This window comes from Triturus cristatus, chromosome 8 (assembly GCF_964204655.1).
Source record: "Triturus cristatus chromosome 8, aTriCri1.1, whole genome shotgun sequence".
NCBI lineage: Eukaryota > Metazoa > Chordata > Amphibia > Caudata > Salamandridae > Triturus > Triturus cristatus.
The window spans coordinates 443446482-443466036 of NC_140591.1; positions in this window are offsets into that span (position 1 = coordinate 443446482).

Genomic DNA, 19555 nt, shown 5'->3' on the forward strand with positions numbered 1-19555 from the left:
AGAACAGGTTGTGCTCAACTAATAGTCTTTGTGTGATCTGATATATGGTAATCCCGATTCCCCTGTCATGTACTACGGTAACAATAGGATGAGCTCGTGCTAAGGCTGCCGTCTGGTAGGAGATTCTGGGTCTGCCTGAGGCCGCGAGACTATGGGTGTTGCTGCCGTCTGGTAGGAGATTCTGGGTCTGCCTGAGGCCGCGAGACTATGTGTGTTGCTGCCGTCTGGTAGGAGATTCTGGGTCTGCCTGAGGCCGCGAGACTATGGGTGTTGCTGCCGTCTGGTAGGAGATTCTGGGTCTGCCTGAGGCCGCGAGACTATGTGTGTTGCTGCCGTCTGGTAGGAGATTCTGGGTCTGCCTGAGGCCGCGAGACTATGTGTGTTGCTGCCGTCTGGTAGGAGATTCTGGGTCTGCCTGAGGCCGCGAGACTATGGGTGTTGCTGCCGTCTGGTAGGAGATTCTGGGTCTGCCTGAGGCCGCGAGACTGTGATTGCTGAGATTGCGAGGCTGTGAGGTCTTGATGTATATATATATAGATATATAATAGGAATTCCCTGTCCTTAGGTGGTACATATATATGTGGTTAAGAGGCTGTAAAAAGGCCCTAGGGAGGGGGTAACGTTCTGGTTTGGGTCAGGAGGGCTCTGTAGAGCGGGTTCCACCCGATCTGAAAACCCAAGCAGAACAGCCATGCATGTAACCCAGCTGCCTGAAGTACACAGTTGCATACACCATTGTGCGCTGTCAGATGATCACACACCTATATGTCACACATGTCTTGCCTCTCACAGTCACATCTCAGATGTCCTGCTGACCCTCAAAATCATGGACACCCCTGTTGTACGTAACAGGAAGCCACACCATAATGAAACAGAGGCAGACACCTGAAGGCACATGTCACTAAGCACAACCTGTAAATTGATACACAGGAGTGGGATTTCTAAAAGCCCTTGAGGAGGCATGACTGCCCAGGTCTACGTGAAACAGTGTTTGGCCCTGGACAGTAGTCAGGTGACTAAGCAAGTGTGACATACTTTATATACATACTCCTGAGGCCCACAAATTGGGGTCCCCTGCTGCATGGGTTTGTTTGAAATACCCCAGCCACATGTGTTGAGTCAGACCAGCAATTGGAACACATATCAAGGGCACACACAGATCACATGTCAGATAACAGGCATTGGGCAAACAATTGAACCACACAACAGAGTCACAGGAACAGATGCTGTCCGGTAGCTGAAGCATAGCTGACTGCAGGGACACAGTGCCCTAGTGACACAAGCAACAGACTGTAGGGGCCACACCTGTGGAACAGATGAGTAGAGTGCATCACACAATTGAGGTACCTGAGTATTTGACTACAAGACCTACGTAATGTGGAAGTGTGACCAGGCCAAAAGACTGCAATTAGTATGTCAGACATAGTACACAGATTAGGCATGGACTTACCCCCTTCTTGCTGCGGTCTGGCCTTCAGCTGCCTATCCTGGTCCGGGAAGACCACCGCCAGGATCCGGAGCATGTGGGGGGTCAGGGTCCGATGTCCGCCCCGCCTGCGTGGAGGTGACAGCTTCAGCTGGACTCTAGCTATCCTCTGGGTCCAGCCCCGAAGGTCCTGCCACCTCTTCTGGCAGTTGCGGATCCGGCGCTTGTAGACCCCCACAGAACAAACTGCCCGGGCGTCGGTCAGATATATCTCCTGCTTCTGGTGGGCATCAACCTGTGAGGATGACAAAGTTAAAAGTACATTAACACACATGCCCCATATTTGTGCTGCACACATTTGGATATACGTGTCATCATCACAAAGGGAAATGAGTTACACAGGTAGTGCAACCATGGGGAATGACAAATCACCTGCATGTCTGACATGTTAACAATGCCTGGGAAGTTTAAGCTTGCACTAATGCACTTTAGCAGCAGAACACCTGTTCATTACATGTATCTACACACTTTGGGTGATGAAAGTGGTCAGTGAGAATGCTTGCAACTGGTGTACACACTGCTAGTACTGCTAGTCAGACAACATGCGCAATTAGGAAGGCAGTGGACTGCACACTCACCTGCTCCCCTGGTTTCCCATACAGCTTGCTGTACTGTTGAAGGAGCCCGTCCAGCAGGGCCTGGTTCTCCTCCTCAGTGAAGGCTGGGGCCCTCTCCAGAGTGCGTGCCATTGCAGGAGCCAGAGGATGCAGAGACAGCAGCAGTGTTAGCAGGAATGTGGTCCAGGAGCATGTAGTGCAGGCAAGTGATCTCCCTGGGGGCCAGCCAGCCTTATATCTGTGCTGCAGAGGCAGAATCTGTGCCATGTGTCCCAAGTGATAGGTCCAACACGGTTGCATTGAATGAATTTGGCCAATCCATGGAAATGTACGACTCGTACACGCCTTCCGCATCGTTCAAATCTTCACCTTCATGAAACCCTAGGAATTGCAACATTGTTGTAGGCATCCAACTGATTTTCCAGCGCACAACTCGTACAGGTTTTGAATCCGCATCCGTCTCCATGACAGTCCAGAGCCAATGGGTGCACCCGGCGCGGTCAACTGACTGTACAACACGTATTTTGAAAATACACATGCACCCGTCTCCATACGATTCAATGGCCAAGGCATACGCCTGTCTCGGACCATGCCTGCCCGACGCGTATGCATGATAGTCACCCGCGTCGGGCCTCATTGCAGTCAATGGAAAGCATACGCACGGCTCGGTCATGAACCGTGCAATGCGTACGCATTGTCACCCGCGTCGGGCCTCATTGTAGTCAATGGCAAAGTGTACGCACGGCTCGGTCATGAACCATGCAATGAGTACGTATTGTCACCCACGTCGGACCTCATTGCAGTCAATGGCAAAGCGTACGCACAACTCGGTCATGAAGCGTGCAATGCGTACGCATTGACACCCACGTCGGACCTCATTGCAGTCAATGGCAAAGCGTACGCACGGCTCGGTCATGAAGCGTGCAATGCGTACGCATTGTCACCTGCGTCGGACCTCATTGCAGTCAAAGGCAGAGCGTACGCACGGCTCGGTCATGAACCGTGCAATGCGTACGCCTTGTCACCCGCGTCGGACCTCATTGGTGTGACTATTAGACGGATTCCACACACAATTACTTGCCAGGGACACCTGTGCACACCTACCACACTACAGCATTGGCCACACAGTGTCCCATGGCATGTACGGCTGCATTCCCTGTGTTTTGGGGGGGCCACATTTGGTTTGTTGGGTGGCACTTTTGTTCAGCCACTCCCAGGCTGTGCACGTGTACATGGGGGCAGAATCCTTTCTGTGTCGAGCACATTACCACTGTGATGTGCAAATGTACAGTAATGGGCATGAGTCTAGGACAAAGGTTCATGTTGGATACGTTTAGGACATGTCACATACACCATGAGTCCTGGGGGTGATAGCATGTACGTCACAGTGAGACCCGTCGCCACAATTCTGATGTGCACCCACAGTCTGTGTGCATGTTGTGTCTCAGATGTGTCTGATCAAATGTGCCCAATGGGAGACAGTTTCCACATCCATGTGGTATATGCATCTACCTTGATGGTGTGTGTGTGTCTAAGAGACGTACATGTAGAGCCTGCAGGGACAACAGTGGCCACTACCTGTGGGACTCACGCTTGCCTTGTGGTGTGTACGTGATACGCCATGTCCATGGCAGTGTTAATGTGGCAATACAGGGACCCTGGGTATCTGCATGGCAAAGATCTGTGATGCCTGGGAGATATCAGGCCTCACTTGTCACTGTGGTGTGTGTTTGTAACGTCACAGCAGTACATAGGCCGAGTGACACAGCCAGATGATTGGCCATTGCACTACATGGGACTCATGGTGACATGTGGAATTGAGATGTGAGGTGATGGTCATATATGTGACATATGTGGCCATGCCCAACAGCACACACCTCAGTACATTGTGTAATGTCATGATCTATCATGTGATATTGATCTTGGTCATGGCCACATGGGTGGATGAACCGACAATCTTCCTTTGTTCATCTCTGTTCTGCAGGGCACCAGCTGTCCATCGACCATTCCCAGACCTTGTAACCATGCAGGAACGCGACTGCATCCGACGGTACCGCTTCACCAGGCCACAGATTGAGAAGTTGGCGGAGCAGTTGGCGCCACATCTGCTACCTCGCTGGTCATACCCTACAGCACTGACTACAGAGTTGAAGGTGATGGCCCCCCTGCACTTCTTTGCTACTGGTACCTTCCAGTACACTTTGGCTACAGCAGGTGGTATGTCGCAAACTATGTTTAGTCGGGTGCCACGCGATGTCTTGGAGGGGATGTTGCATTTCCTTGACCTGTACATCAAGTTCCCTAGCCCAGCTGAACTCCCTGAAATAAAGGATGCCTTTTATACACTGGGGAGGATGCCGAACGTTATTGGATCTATTGATGGGACACATGTTGCCCTGATACCACCACAGGCACATGAGCAGGCATACCGGAACAGGAAACATTTCCACTCGATCAATGCTCTGGTGGTATGTCTTGCAGACATGTCTACCACACATGTGTGTGCACGGTTCCCTGGTTCTGCGCACAATGCCTACATCATGAGGAGTAGTCGCATTGCAACGCTGATGTCACAGATGCCAGCTCAGCATGCCTGGCTTGTCGGTGTGTACTGACTGTTTATCATTGTGTGTGTTGGTCAATGTTGTATTCCGCACTCCATAAACAATTCAGCTACTTGTTCATTTTTGTGTGTGTAGGTGACTCCAGATACCCCAACATGCCGTGGTTGCTGACACCCCTCAGGAACCTTGTGACACCAGCCGAGATGCGCTACAATGAGGCACATGGTCGGAGCAGGAGGGTGATTGAGCGGACATTCGGCCTCCTGAAAAGCCGCTTTCGCTGCCTGGACAAGACCAGAGGGGCCCTCCCATATGAACCTGCAAAGGTGTGCAAAATAATACTTGTATGCTGCATGCTACACAACATGCACCTGTGGAGGATCCCGGCCTGGGCCAAGATGCCAGTGATGATGAGGATGAGGGTGACATCTGCTCACAGCTCATCAACAACTTCTTCACCTGAATGTGAGTTTCCAGGGTTGTTATGTCAATGTATGGAGTTAGCCTGGAATGTGTTGTGGCTGCTCTGTTGCTGTCTGAGTGTGTCTCTGTGCCACTTGACTGGATGTGTGCAGTGATGTGTCCATTCAGGTGGTGTGTACTCCACAATAGGGTAGTACTGCTAACTTGTTTTTGTGTAGGTTTATTGTGACATGTGTATTGCATTTCTCCCCTGTTCTGCTGTGCTTTTGACTGTGTCTTGTGTCTGTCCTTCACAGGGTAATTTGCCTGTTGTTTGTTCAACACTGACCCCCAACACCCAGAATCCGACACCAGTGTGGGAGTAGTCAATTGACATCAAGTGATGTGCCACACACCCCTGGACTACAATTCTCAGACACTCTGTGACCGCGTGTCCTCCGTAACGTACAATTGCCTTGCAACTATATTTGAATAAACATGTTGCTGATGTGTAATGAACCTGTGCTATGCTTTGTTAGGTGCGTTGTCTGTCTTCCCACATCTGACTGACATTTGCATACCTCACCGTGGACTTGTTACCACTGACTGTGGATAGGCATTGTGGTTGTGCATACCTATGTGTTTCAGGTCAACATCATTGTGTGTGATGAGTAACATAGCCATGGTGAGTATGTGTTGTGTTGGCATAGTGGTGTGTCTCCCTCACATGTGTCACATCACCATAACTCACCTAACGTTGGTCACATTGTTGCAGTATTTGGCATGCACTGTGTTGTGTAGCAGATCGACTTCTCCATGACACATGACAATTTGGAATCACAACAGAGGCAAGTATGGTGTACTGGTGATTTTATTTTCAAGCATGTGTGAGGAAAGTGCACAGGATGGTGGGTGCTGTACATTGGTTTTGGAATCCAAAGTTCACATTAGAGTTGGAAGTGTTGATAGATGAAATGTCCAGAGTAAAGTCCACAGTCATCTGCTACATTGGCCCAACATGAACCCTCCATGTCATGTGGGCTAGTTGTGTGCGATTGAACAAGGTGAACGGGTTGCACACAAAGAACATTGTCCAGAACAGGTTTAGAGGCCCTGGGGGATGTGCTGGGACATCTGCCTCTCACATGTCCTTCTTCGGACGACCCTTCTTCTTCCTGGGGGGGGGGGATCCTCAGGCGCAGGCCTCAGCGGTGCAGGGGACTCTCCGCCTGTGTCCTCCTCCCTCCCTGTGGTGCTGGCAGATGGTGTTGCAACAGATGTTGTGGCCACACAGGGAGGTGTGGACAGGTTTGTGTTGATCTGGCAGAGGCATTGGAGTATGTCCTGATGCACTGCAGTGAGGGCATCCCACTTTGCCTCCATGCGGGCATGGTGGGCAGCCTGCTCCTGTTGCATGTCCTTGAGGATCCCCACTACCTGGCCAAATCCTCCGGTGCTATCCTGGTACGCATCTATGATGCGTGCCAGTTGGGGGTCATCATGCAGTCCAGACCCCTCTGCAAGGCGCGCCCTCTGTCTCCCACCCCTCCCAGCACCCCTATCCACATGGGCAGGACCAGCAGCAGGACGCACAGGTGACACTGGGACCCCTTGGGTGGTGTTGCTGGTGGTGTTTGAGGTAGCTTCCGGGGGATCCTGTGTCCCTGTGCTGTGGGTGTTCAGTGGCCATGGTGTGTCCGTGTTGGCAGGGGTGCCCTGTCTGTTTCCAGATGCTGGAGGCATGGGTACAGGGGGTGCAGATGTTGATGCTGCTGGTGCTGCATGATGACTCACACCGGAGGGGCCAGGTTGGACGTCGTTATCCGAAGAGGACAGAGACAGAGTCAAACCAGAGAGCTGAGTGTCCACCAGAGTCTGGGCCTGGGAATCCTCTTCATTTGGTGCTGGGTCCCCAGCACCACCTGTGTTTGGAAGAGTCACAAACAATGTGAGTTATGTTTCTACATGCATTAATGGTTCACAAACATGACATTTTCTACTGTACGAGCAGATGCCTGCCTGTACACTGCTTTTTTCCAGCTTGTCACGGACAGAGTTTGATATTGTTGTTGCACATTTCCCAGCAGGGCCTTGTGCTCCCCACATCAGAGCCCAGTGTCAGACATCTTGTCAGTCCCTTCCCACTCCCTGTGAGGTGAGCATGGTTCAGTGTATGCTTGCTAGGCCATGTGGGTGGGTGTAGATTGTCTGTGACTGCGACTTCCATCATACTCTTGACTACACCCCCCTTCCCAGCATGCCCATACTTCCTCTCTCTTGACTCTGCTTCCCTGTGAGGGGGTGTGACAGCAATGACAAGATGGCTGACTGTGAAGTCCTGGTGTTTGTTGTTGCCCATTTCCCAGCAGGGCCTTGTGCTCCCCACAACAGAACCCAGTGTCAGACATCTTGTTAGTCCCTTTCCACTCCCTGTGAGGCGAGCATGGTTCAGTGTATGCTTGCTGGGCCATGTGGGTGGGTGTAGATTGTCTGTGACTGTGACTCCCATCATACTCTTGGCTACACCCCCCTTCCCAGCATGCCCATACTTCCTCCCTCTTGACTCTGCTTCCCTGTGAGGGGGTGTGACAGCAATGGCAAGATGGCTGACTGTGAAGTCCTGGTGTTTGTTTGGCTACAAGTCCAAAGAGAGCCCCTGTGCTTTACACAGCAGCACCCAGTACGCGGTATCTTTTGATGATATTTCACAGAGGTGTGGGTCAATGCATTCTACCCGGTGAGTTGTGTGGATTTTTTGTGGAGGGGGGGTGTCTCCACATGCTGGTAAGTATGGTCAGAGCTGTCAGTCCTCCTTCCCACAAGGCCAGACATCCCACCATGACACGTGCTTCGATTGGAGGGCATGCAATTTGTCTTTCAGGATGTAAGTCAGTGGTGTCCTACTTCTGATTTGCGCACATGCCCTCCCAGGGCCTTGTGCTCCCCACAGCAGGACCCAGTGTCAGCCATCTTGTCAGTCATTTTCCACTCCCTGTGATGTGGGCTGTTTCAGAGAGGTCTTGATGGGCCAATCAGGAGAGAGAGCATTCTCTGTGACTACAGACCCCATCATGCTCTTGGATACACTCACTTCACCTGCATCCCCACTATTCCTTCCTGTCAGTCAGCTGAACTGTGAGGTAGTGTGTTTGTGGTGGCAAACTGTCTGGCAGTGTCTATTTAGCTTTGTGCCACTGGCTTGCTCTATCTGTTTGTAGGTTGGTGCATGTCATGACACAGTTCCAAGTCACTATGAGATGGCAGGTATTGTGTTTGTCTGACTGGCATACACATCTTGAGATGATTATCTATTGGTTACTGTAGCTTTGCTTGCGGTGCATGGTTTCACTGTCCCCTTGCCACACAATCTTGGGTATGTTGTTTGTTTACTCACCAGGCTCTGGTATGTCTGTTAGCCCATTGACGCTCTCTGGTGGTAGGATGTCCCGCACCTTCTCCTCCCAGGTCCTGAAGTATACTGGTTTGGAAGGAGGGCCACCGCCGGTGCACTGACTCAGGGCGTGATCTTTTTCGATGAGATTCTTGACCCTCCTGCGCACGTCATACCACCTGTTCAGGATATCGTCCTTTGTGCACCTTGCTGGTGCTTCAGCATTCACCTTGTCCACAATCCTCGCCCACATCTTGGTGTTCTGTGACATGGGGGTCCTTTGGACCAATGTACCAAACAAATGTGGCTCTACTCTGATGATCTCATCTACCAGCACTTCTAACTCACTATCTGTGAACTTTGGATTCTTCTTTGGGGGGCATGGTGATGGGTGGTGGTGGTGAGGGATGTGTGTGTGAGGGGGCAAGTGAGGGTGAGTCGTGTTGGTTCTGCTGACTGTATGTGTGTGTGCTTTTGGATGAGGTGCTGATGGTGTGTGAGTTGTGTGATGGGTGAGTTGTGAGTGTGTCTGTGGTTGCTGTGTGATGGTGTTTGCTGCTGGCTGTGTCTCCTGTTTGCAAGGGCTCATGGTAGTGATTGTAGTGCTTTATATATTTGGAGTTGTGGGTGTGTCTTTGTCACAGGTTTTTTTTTATTTCGAATTTATTGGCTTTGTCATTGCTTGATTGGTCCTTTTTTTGTCTTTTTTCCTTTGGGTTTTGTAGGCATGAAGGAGACGTTCATCTGACGGAAATGGACGCTGATGTTGGCTCGTGCGGGCTTCTCCCCCTCGTTCACGCTGACTATCTTCTGTGTTTCATACGCGTCGGTCGCGGAGTCTCTATTACCTGTGGGCCCGGTTTTCTGTGCGTGTCGGTCGTTCGGCTTGGTCTCCGTGTGAGTCGGTCTGGGTTTACACGCATTGCATCGTACTGCGCGGATCGGACATCGCGGGTACGGGTCGGTCGGGTTCATTCCGGGTTTGTGTCGGTCGGTGAAAATCGAGTCGGTTTTCCGGCCGGTTCACTATTTTCCCTACGGCTCGGTCATACAGCTTGTATTCCGTACGTGCCGGTTGTAATTCACACGCGTTGTATCATACTGCACGGGTAGTACGGCGCTGGTCCGTGTCGGCCGGTATGTTTTGCGGCCGGAATCCGAATCGACCCCTAAATAATTATATTAAAAAAATTTAAAAATGTATTAAAATTAAATGACTTCCCACCCTACTCACACAATTACCAATTAATTGATAATAAATAACAACCAATTAATAAATACAAATAATTAATTAATTACCACAATTAACTAAAAAAATGAAATACATACATATTAATTAATAAAACATATTAATTAATTAATTACAACTAAATTACTTCCCACCCTACTCCCCTATCAACCCTCAACCCGCTCCTAAAAAAATTACACAATTACCAATTATTTAATAATAATTAACAACCAATGAATAATCAATTAATAATAAATTAATTACCACAGTTAACAATATAAAACATTAAATACATAAATATTAATTATTAATATTAATTAATTAATTATAATTAAATTACTTCCCACCCTATTTCCCTATAAACCCACAACCCACTACAGAACTAAAACGAAAATTTAATTAAAATAAAATTAATAATTTCTAACAATTATTAATACATTTATTATAATTAAATTACTTCCCACCCTATTCCCCTATAAACCCACAACCCGCTACAGAACTTAAACACAAAATTTACTTAAAATAAAATCAGTAACTTCTTGCAATACTTAGACAAAAAATGAGAACACATACATTTAAAATACATACTAAAATACATAACACTAGCTATAAAAACGATATTTTTAACAACTATATTTTTGCTAATGATATTAATGACTTCGATATTTTTTAAAACGATATTAATGACTTTGATATTGTTAAAAACGATATTACTTACCTTAGACTTGACTTCCGGAAGTCCCTGAAAACCTGGCTTTTCACCTGTCCGATTGCTGTGTCCAATGTGAATCTTTAGTGCTTCACCATCTGATATCTCTTACCATGATCCTGTTCCGCAGCGCCTTGACACCCCTGGGCTAAGTTCGCGCTTTATAAAATTTCTATTCATTCATATTCTGTACCACTATATTCTGACGATATTTTTGTATCCCGATATTGTGCACTCGATATTAGTGCAAGTCGACAATAACAACTCGATATTGTCTCTGTTTACCCCATAGCTCCTCATGGTCAATACTAATAGATGGCTTTTAATGAACTGGAGCCACGATATCTTAGTGACACCTGGTAACCTTAAACTTTCCTCAAGACCCAACCGGTATGTCAACAATTTGGAAGAGGTCAAAATCCACCTCCAATACAGCAAGCGGCTAAGACTAAATTTAAGAGTCAAGGATATATGCCCCAACTCTAACCTCAATGGAACAAGCGGAGTGCTGTTTGGGAGGTGAAGTAAGGAGCAATGGAACCCATTCTTCACGAGCTCCAATTCACCAACTTTAGCATGGCCCTAGAGTTCCCCCCATATAAAGATGCACCAAGGGCTTGCATGTTATGAATTTGTAAGACAGGAGAGAGTGGGTGGAAGGTGGAAGGTGGAACCACTTAGGGATCATAATAACCCTCCAGTATGTTGCTCCAATTTTAATCTGTTCTATTAAATTTGCGATGTCCAACCACATTTTTCTGTAAGCAGAAAGCCCAAATACTCAAATGCATGTGCTCTCTCCAAAGGGATAGCATCAAGCACAGAATGGGAACGAAACAACAGATAAGGATTGAGCACCATGAACTTAGTTTTTGTGACATTAATTTCCAGGCAGCTCTGCTTGCAAAATGATGATGATTTGGAAACCAACAGCGTATTGTCGGCAAACACCAGCGCTAGAACCTTCCTGCTAGCCAGTGACAGGGCATCAAATTTGCAACCCTCTAACTGGGCCACCAAATCATTGATATAAAACAGGAATAAGGTCTGAGCAAGGACACATCCCTGCCTAACACCCCGGGTAACCGAGGTGGATGGACTTAGCGCCCTGAAAGACCCACACCTGACCTATGCACAGTTGTTATCATGAAGCCTGTAAATAACATCTAAAGGCCACAAGGTAAACCAAACCCTTCAAAGGGCCTCTCTTGGCACCAGTTCAAAAGCAGATCTGAGGTCCACAAAACCCACATACAGGCGACCCCTCCCCCGTGTTTCGTATTTTCAATAAAGAAATTACAAGCAAAAAGCTTGATCAACAGTGCTTGTTCCTGCTCTAAACCCAGCCTGCAAGGGAATCAATAGACCCACATCATCCGCAACAGGCCCCCAAAGCACATCCCCGCCAGACTTTCCATGGCGGTATCGCCGCCTTGGAAAGGCCTTTTCAACCAGGCAGTAAAAAGCAAGAGTCGTTCGTATCCTTCCTGCATTGAGGTCCCCATATATAGCTGTGAGAAATGATTAACCCAGGCATCAATGATGATGTTATAAGGGATCTCAACAAGTGCTCCCCCTCCACTACCGGCCAAAGCTTGCCAATGTTTTCAACATTTACCTTTTATCTAATATTCAGGGTCCATGAATGAATATTGTTTATTGTTTGATTCATTAAAATCATACAATTTAAAATCATGGAAAAAGTCAACATATTTATAAAAGAATAGCTGTTTAAAATTCATTACATGCCTATCAATTTGCCATGTAAAACCAAGTAATAAAATCCTGAGGTGGCCTCCTCTAATTTCAACATTAATCAGACTAAAACACCTACGTAGTCAAACAAATCTAGAGGCCTAAAGTAGAACACACTCACGTCTGAAACGTCATAATGGTGGCTGAGACATTCGTTTTTGTAACATAACAAGTGAGATGATAGCTCAAAGTGCTGGTGCAAGATACAAATAAGCAGCACTTATACAATTGGGAAAGGCAAAGTGTGTGTGCGTATACAACCTAAAGGCTTAATATCGGTTGTGAGGGCTTATAATTCTGAGACTGGGCTATTTGATGAATTGACCTCTCAGTGTGCTGTGAAGGTTCTGTGGCCTTATATGCAAAGCCTAGGCCAAAAAAGTGCTATTAGCTTCTGAGTGAAAAAGGAGAGGAGGGAAGCGAGAGGCCCCAAAATCAAACTAGGATTACTTGAGTCCATTTTCTAACTCCTTGGCTACTAGGGACAGGACATTTACTGCCTTGCATGCTAGTTGAACAGTAGAGTCTCCCAGTAGCTTTATTGCAGCTGATCGGCATGTTCTTATTTGAGTGCCGGATAGATGCATAATAAGTGAAGTAGTGATTCACTACTGTGTTCACAGAGACGACACTCCATGGTTGACCAAGTCTGTTTCCATGCCGGTGTTAAGTCTTTGGATAGGAAAACTCTCAACCTGAGCAGGATTATGATGTGCTTTTTGATTCTGAAAAATGTTCCCACAGATATGGTGAGGTTTTAAAACTTTATATGTTGACATGGCCTCCGATGCTTGCTTTTTGTTTGCCAAAGCTTCTTTATCTGATGAGAATGATTGTAGTCTGGTAGCTTTGTTGATTACCCGTTTGAACTTGGGGTATTCTGATATTGTGTGCCAGGCATCTTCTACCTTTAGGGCTGTAATTGGCTGGTGTGGTGAAATGTAAACTGAGTTCTTTACACTTACTTGTTTTTCTATTTCAAGCCAGCAGTGGTAGGCCAAAGAGTTTTCGGCTGCTGCCTCCATTCTCCAATGATATTTTATTAAGGCGCCTTGTCTGATTGGGATCTGGTTATTTAATCCAAACTCCAACCTGATGTGTGCTTGTGATATCTGTCGTGGAATTCTGAAATATTTTTTAAAAGGCTGGATTGTAAGGTGTTCAGACTTGCTGCGTGTATACTTTTGAATAATTCTGATCCATAAGAAATCGAGGGCATGAATTTAGCTGCTATGATCTTCAAGAGATGGTTTGTTGAGCAGGCTCCTAACTTTTGTTGCAAGATTTTGAATGCAAATAAGCTTTTGCTTCCTTGGATGATGCCTAAGACCTTTGTTTTGTTGTAGTTGAGGTGTGCATTTGCATATTAGGGCTCCAATTGGGAGATCAGCCTTTGTAGGCCTTGTGGAGTCTTGCTTAGCAAGACTATATTGTTTGCATATTGCAAACTTCCTATTTGTTTGTTGCCCAATTTTGGGTAGTCTCCTTGTACATAGATGGTTCTCTAACTCTGCTGTATAGATGTTAAACAAGCAGGGTGCAAATATGCACCCCTGTTTTAGGCCATTGTTGGTGAAGATATTGTTGGTTAGGCTTCGGCCGTTTCTAGTTTGATTTGAACCTATGTTTTTGAATATATATGTATGATTGCCTTGATCAGTTTTGCCGAACTCCCCAACCTTCAATGTTAATCCATAGCATGGCCCTTGGGACCTTGTCGAAGGCTGCTTTGAGGTCTATAAAGCATGCGTACAGTGTACTTGATTTTGAGATAGCTTGCTCAGCCAAGAGAGTGACTGCTGATAAATTGGTTAAAGTGTTCATTCCTGTTTGCGTTTTGGGAACTAGGTTGATGCTAGTCCTCTAATTCAAGCAACAGATTTGAGGTGACTATCTTGGCCTCCACATCTATTAGTGCGCTTAATCTGTAGTTGTTAGGATTAGAGCGTTCCCCTGTTTTGTGTATTGGTTGGAATATACTACCTCTCCATGAGTCTAGAATGATGCCAGTTTCCATTGCGTATGTGAACAAGGGGGTTAGTTTTGAAGAGCAAAAGCTAGGGGCCCTTTAAAATAAGGCATTGGGCAGGCCGTTTGGCCCTGGAGCCCCCTCTGATCTGAGTTTTTATATGATATGCGTGACCTGCTTTTGTGCCAACTGGGTGCTATCGTACTTGGTGGTTGACCTGATTGATTGATTGATAGGGGAATTTATAATGCGCTACTTTGCCCGAAGGTGTCAAGGCGCAACCGATGGAAAACAATCAGCCCAATCCAAGAAAGAGGAGAAAAGAACATTAAGGGTAAGCTCCAGAGAAAAGCAAAGTTTTCAGGTCTCTACGGAACAAAGTAAGAGATTCCTGATTCTTAAGATCAGGGGGAAGCTCGTTCCAGAGTCTGGGTGCAAGGGCAAAGAAAGCCTTGCCTCCCCACTTTGCTTTCGCAACGCGTGGAACGGCTAACAACTTCTGACTGGCGGATCGCAGGGCCCTACCTGGGGTGTAGTACGACACCAGAGACCTAATGCCCTCGGCCCCTGCATCATGAAGAGCCCGATGGAGAATAATCAGGGTTTTGAATTTTATCCTGGCATACACCGGGAGCCAGTGAAGATGTTTCCTGATCGCGGTTCCAGAGGAGCGTCTAGGGGCATTAACAACAAATCTTGCTGCCGCGTTCTGGACCACTTGCAGCCGGTGAACCAGTTTATTGCTCATCCCAAGATAGAGAGCGTTACAATAGTCCAAGTGCGAAGATAGAAGGGCAACCGAGACTTGTTTCCGGGCATCAGGGGTGAGGTATTGGGTGAGCTTTCTCAGCACCATTAGAACCCCACAGCAGGTGGAGACGGTCCTGTTCACTTGCTTATCAAACGCAAGTGAGGTGTCGAAAAGGACTCCCAGATTAGGGGCAATGGGGGATGGCTGGGGGCATGCTCCCAGGATCGATGGCCACCAATCGGCTCACCAGACCTCCTTGTTTCCCCCAAACACAAGTATCTCTGTCTTCTCCCCATTCAGCTTTAGGAAGTTTGACGTCATCCAACCTGCCACGGCCTCCATACAATTCCTAAAGTTTGACGCCGTGGACCCGACAGATTGTGACAGGGAGACCATGACTTGGGTGTCATCGGCATACGAAAGCACTTCCAATCCAAAAGACCTGACAAGCCTAGCGAGTGGGGCCACATAAACGTTGAAAAGAGTAGGGCTCAAAGAAGAGCCCTGAGGGACCCCACACTGCAAAGGCTTGGCGGTGGAGAGGAAGTCACCCAATTTAACCCTTTGCTCCCTGTTGTTAAGGAAGGAGGTAAGGAGGCTGAGGGCCAAACCCTCCACTCCCATCTCACCGAGACGAGAGGCCAAGATAGTAGAGGATATGGTGTCGAACGCGGCTGTAAGGTGGAGCAGGATCAGAAGCGTGGTCTGACCCCTGTCGACCTTAGCGCAGATGTTATTGACCACTAGTGTAAGGGCTGACTCAGTACTGTGCGCCTTTCTGAAACCATGCTGAGATGGATCAAGCAGGCAGGTTTTGTCAAGAAAGGCGCTGAGATGGAACTTCAGATGAGCCTCCAACATCTTGGCCGGGGCAGGAAGAAGGGAGATGGGATGGAAGTTCTTTAAATTCCCAGTGTCCAAAGTTGCCTTTTTTAGGAGGGGCTTTACAATAGCTGTTTTCCAGGAGGCTGGGAAGACCCCACTGGATATCGCACTGTTCATAACTGCCAACAGGGGAGGGATTAAAGTAGCCCTACAGTTTTTTAGGACTTTGAGCGGGCAGGGGTCAAGAGGAGAGCCTGACCTAAGGGAATCCAAAAGTCTCTCGAGGTCCTTGGTCGTAAGAAGAGGGAAACTGGGGTAGGTTTCAATAGGGAGAGTAGAATTCCCCGAGTCAGAAGAGAAAGGCCGAGTAAGATTATCCGCCTGGAGGGCTGTGTAAATGTTTAAAATTTTGGTGTGAAAAAAGGAAGAAAACTGATCACAAAGTTCCTGTGAAGGGACTATGGGATCAGGGTGATGAAAAAGAGATAAGGTGTCTACAATTTTAAACAGGTCTCCAGAGGAAGTAAGAGAGGAGGTGAGGTTAGAGAAATAGGATTGCTTTTCAACCAGCACCGTCGCTTTATAGTTCTTAAGGAGATTTCTGTGCTTGATTCGACCTTCCGCATCAGGCTGAGTTCTCTAGAGCCTTTCCTGCCTCCTACATGCCTGCCTCTGAATTCTGAGGGCGTCAGAGTACCAGGGTGCTGAGGGGCGTTTCCTGGCACTATATAAAGATTTGAGGGGGGCCAGGGTGTCCACTGCCTTTGCGATAGTGCTCGCAAGCTCCCGTGCTGAAAAGTCGATATCCTGTGAGGGAAGAGGCTTGAAGTTGGCAATAAGGGGACCTAGGGAATGGTCAGTCAGGCCCCGGAAATTCCTCTTCTGCACCCAGCAGTTTATATCTTTTCTAAGGACGAGAGGGGCAATGGGGGTAAACTCCATGGAGACTGCGTGATGATCGGACCAGGAAAGGGGAAAGGGTGAGCCCAGCTCCAACCTAGGGTCATTCGTGAAGACTCCATCTAGTGTATGACCGGCAGTGTGGGTGGGAAATAAAACCTTTTGGGATAGATTGAGGGAGGCCAACAGATCCACGAGGGATAGCGTGTCACTAGAATTGCTATTTTCCAAGTGGAAGTTAAAATCCCCGAGAATAGTAAGGGAGGGCCTATTTAAGAAAGGCTCTCTGACTTCCAAAAGGTCGAGACCAAACGAGGATCTGGGGCCAGGGGGTCTGTAAATAAGAATACCGGAGAAATTTTCTGTAGGAGAGGAACTAAGAGAGAAAAACATGGCCTGAAAACAGTTATGGGGGCAAGGAAGAAACTCCATACGACAGGTAAAAGCGTTCTTGTATATTATACCAATTCCACCCCCTTTACGGCCATCTCTATCCTGTCTTATCATAGTATAGCCGTCAGGAAGAGCGTTGAGCAAATCAGGGCCTGCTGAGACCGAGCACCACGTTTCTGTTACGAAGACCCAGGAGGGTTTCCTTTGAGATACAAAGTCTCTGAAGGCAAAATTATTTTTGACCAGGGAACGAGCATTGATGAGAAAGCCCAATTCTTTCAGGAGGGGTGTGGGCTCTTGTATCCCTAATTTCATGCAGGAGTTAGTAACGGATACCGGAAGTGCTGTCCCAGACTCCCTCAGACAGCTGCAGTCCAGACTACGGCGCAGTTGCCCAGGAGAGAATTTGTGATGACATTTTAACAGGGGGGGTCTAAGAGATTTGAGGGTGCTCATTGAGTAGAGCCGGGTAACAGAAGGAGAGCATAAACAGCAGGCACCAACCTTGGCCCCTTGCGCCTCCTTAGCGCTGACGGGCGCAGACGGGCGCAGACGGGCAGGACACTGGCATGACTCCGGCCTGAGTCCGGCCCGTCCGTACTGTGCGTCCGCTGCGTGGAGGAGACGTCATCCCCTTAAGTAGAGGACTAGAGCGCGTCCGCGCACTAGAATACCCCCAATATGGCCGCCAAAACCAGGTTCGCCTCCCCGGGACCAAACTCTCAGCGTCAATACTCAGCTGAGAGCGGCCCGAGCAGCGACTGGCCGAGGAAGCAACTTGAAAGGTGAGAAAGGCAAATTACAGTCTCTGGGGGAAATTATAACCACAAAGCACAAATGCTAATACCAAGGCACATTTAAGACAGCAAAATAAAAGCTTGTTAAGTCAAGCAAGTCGAGCAGTGAAAGTTAAAATACACAAGGCAAGAGTGCAAGGAAGGACCTCCCGGCTTGTCGCTTCAGGAGGGGGAAGTGCGACTGGCTTGATCCACTAAGTTGTTGTCAACAGTTGATGAAGGGTGAGAGACGTTTGGTTTATTAAGGTGGTTAAGTCCCAGCTAAGTTTAGCATTGTTGGAGCGGGAGCTGGTCTCAACCTCTTTGTCTAAGTTAGTGGTGACGTCGGTTACCCCGTCTACTTCCTGCGATTATCCTCTTTGAAGTTTGAAGCTGGTTGTACCCATCACGGTTCTGCATGGCTTATCGATGTGCTATCCAGTGCCACTTCATTATATACCATAAGTATATGGTTTGTCGAAACAGATTCCATAATGTCTGTATTGAGATGTCGATTATGCCCATTTATTAAGATGTTTATTTTGGTCTTAAAAAGGTTTGGTGTTTCTTTGCTGATCTGCATACAATAGTTTTTTCCAAATAGCCTTGTTATGTTTGTATTTCGCTACCCTTCTTTCTTTTTTATACAATCATTTCAGTTCTACTATTTTAGCAATTGATTCCTGACTAGGTTGATGACTACAAGAGCGCATGATTCTGAGTCCTTTGTTGAGTTTTATTTTTATGATCTTTAAGTTTTGAGGGAACCATGCTGCTTCGGAACTTCCTTCCTTCTGTTTTGTGGCTTAAGTGATTGATCGAAAATGTTAAGATTAAGGTTTTGGTGAATTCCTCCCCAAACCTCTGTCTGGGTTAGTTTATCTGCAGCGTATGACAGAAGGATTGTGCTAGTCTCCATAATGGCTTCTATTGATTCTTGGTTCCATTTAAGATGCCTTAAATCATAGGGCCGAGCTACCCAGACAAGAAAATTGGCTTTTTGGATCCTGGCAGAAGTGAGATCCAAGATGAAAATTTGGGCAAAGCAAGCCTGGTTCTACTAGGCTGAAATCTATGGTAGAGCAAGACCTTTCAAACACTCTTGTTTAAGCTGCTGGGAAGTCCATGGGACAGCGTCCATTTAGCGTGAACAAGTCCGGGTCCTCAAGCACTAAAAGGCATGTTTGCAAGGCAAATCACGTCTTGTTTGATTGGCCTGTTTTTCCTGTGTTTGTCTGGGTAACCTTCTCTCTGGGCTCTGTAATAGATTCATGTTGAAGAAACCTGACACTATTATGCTCGCTTGGGGATTTGTGGATTTTAGTGCTTTGAGCAACCCTATCAATGACTGGATTTTTTTTTGCCTTGTGCTTAGATGCTGGATGTATGTAAGTATTCAAAAGTCATGTAAGGGACAGCAGCTAGTTTTATGCACTGCATCCATGTTGTGTCCAAGACCACTTCTTCATGTTCCCGGAGAATTTCGGTGGAGATGTAAATCGATAGACACCCTTTGCTCTCCCAGAGCTTAGTTCTTTTATTGCTTTATTGTGGTATTCTTAGCAGCCCACTATTGAGGTGTTTGTAACCTGTCAAGTTTCTTGCAGTAGCAGGATCTCCTGTTCTTGGAGGAATTTTAAGAAGCTGTCCTTGACTGCCATGCTATTTAGGCCATTCACGTTCCAGGAGCAAATTTTGCAACAATGAGTTGGAGCGGTAGAGCGTTGAGATATCTCTCATGCTTTCCTTTTGATTGTACTTCTATGGAGACCAACATGCTGATTTTCTTTGAAGTTGGCAATTTGGTGCTGGGGACTTTTGATGGGAATATGTCTGATTAGTTGTTGTC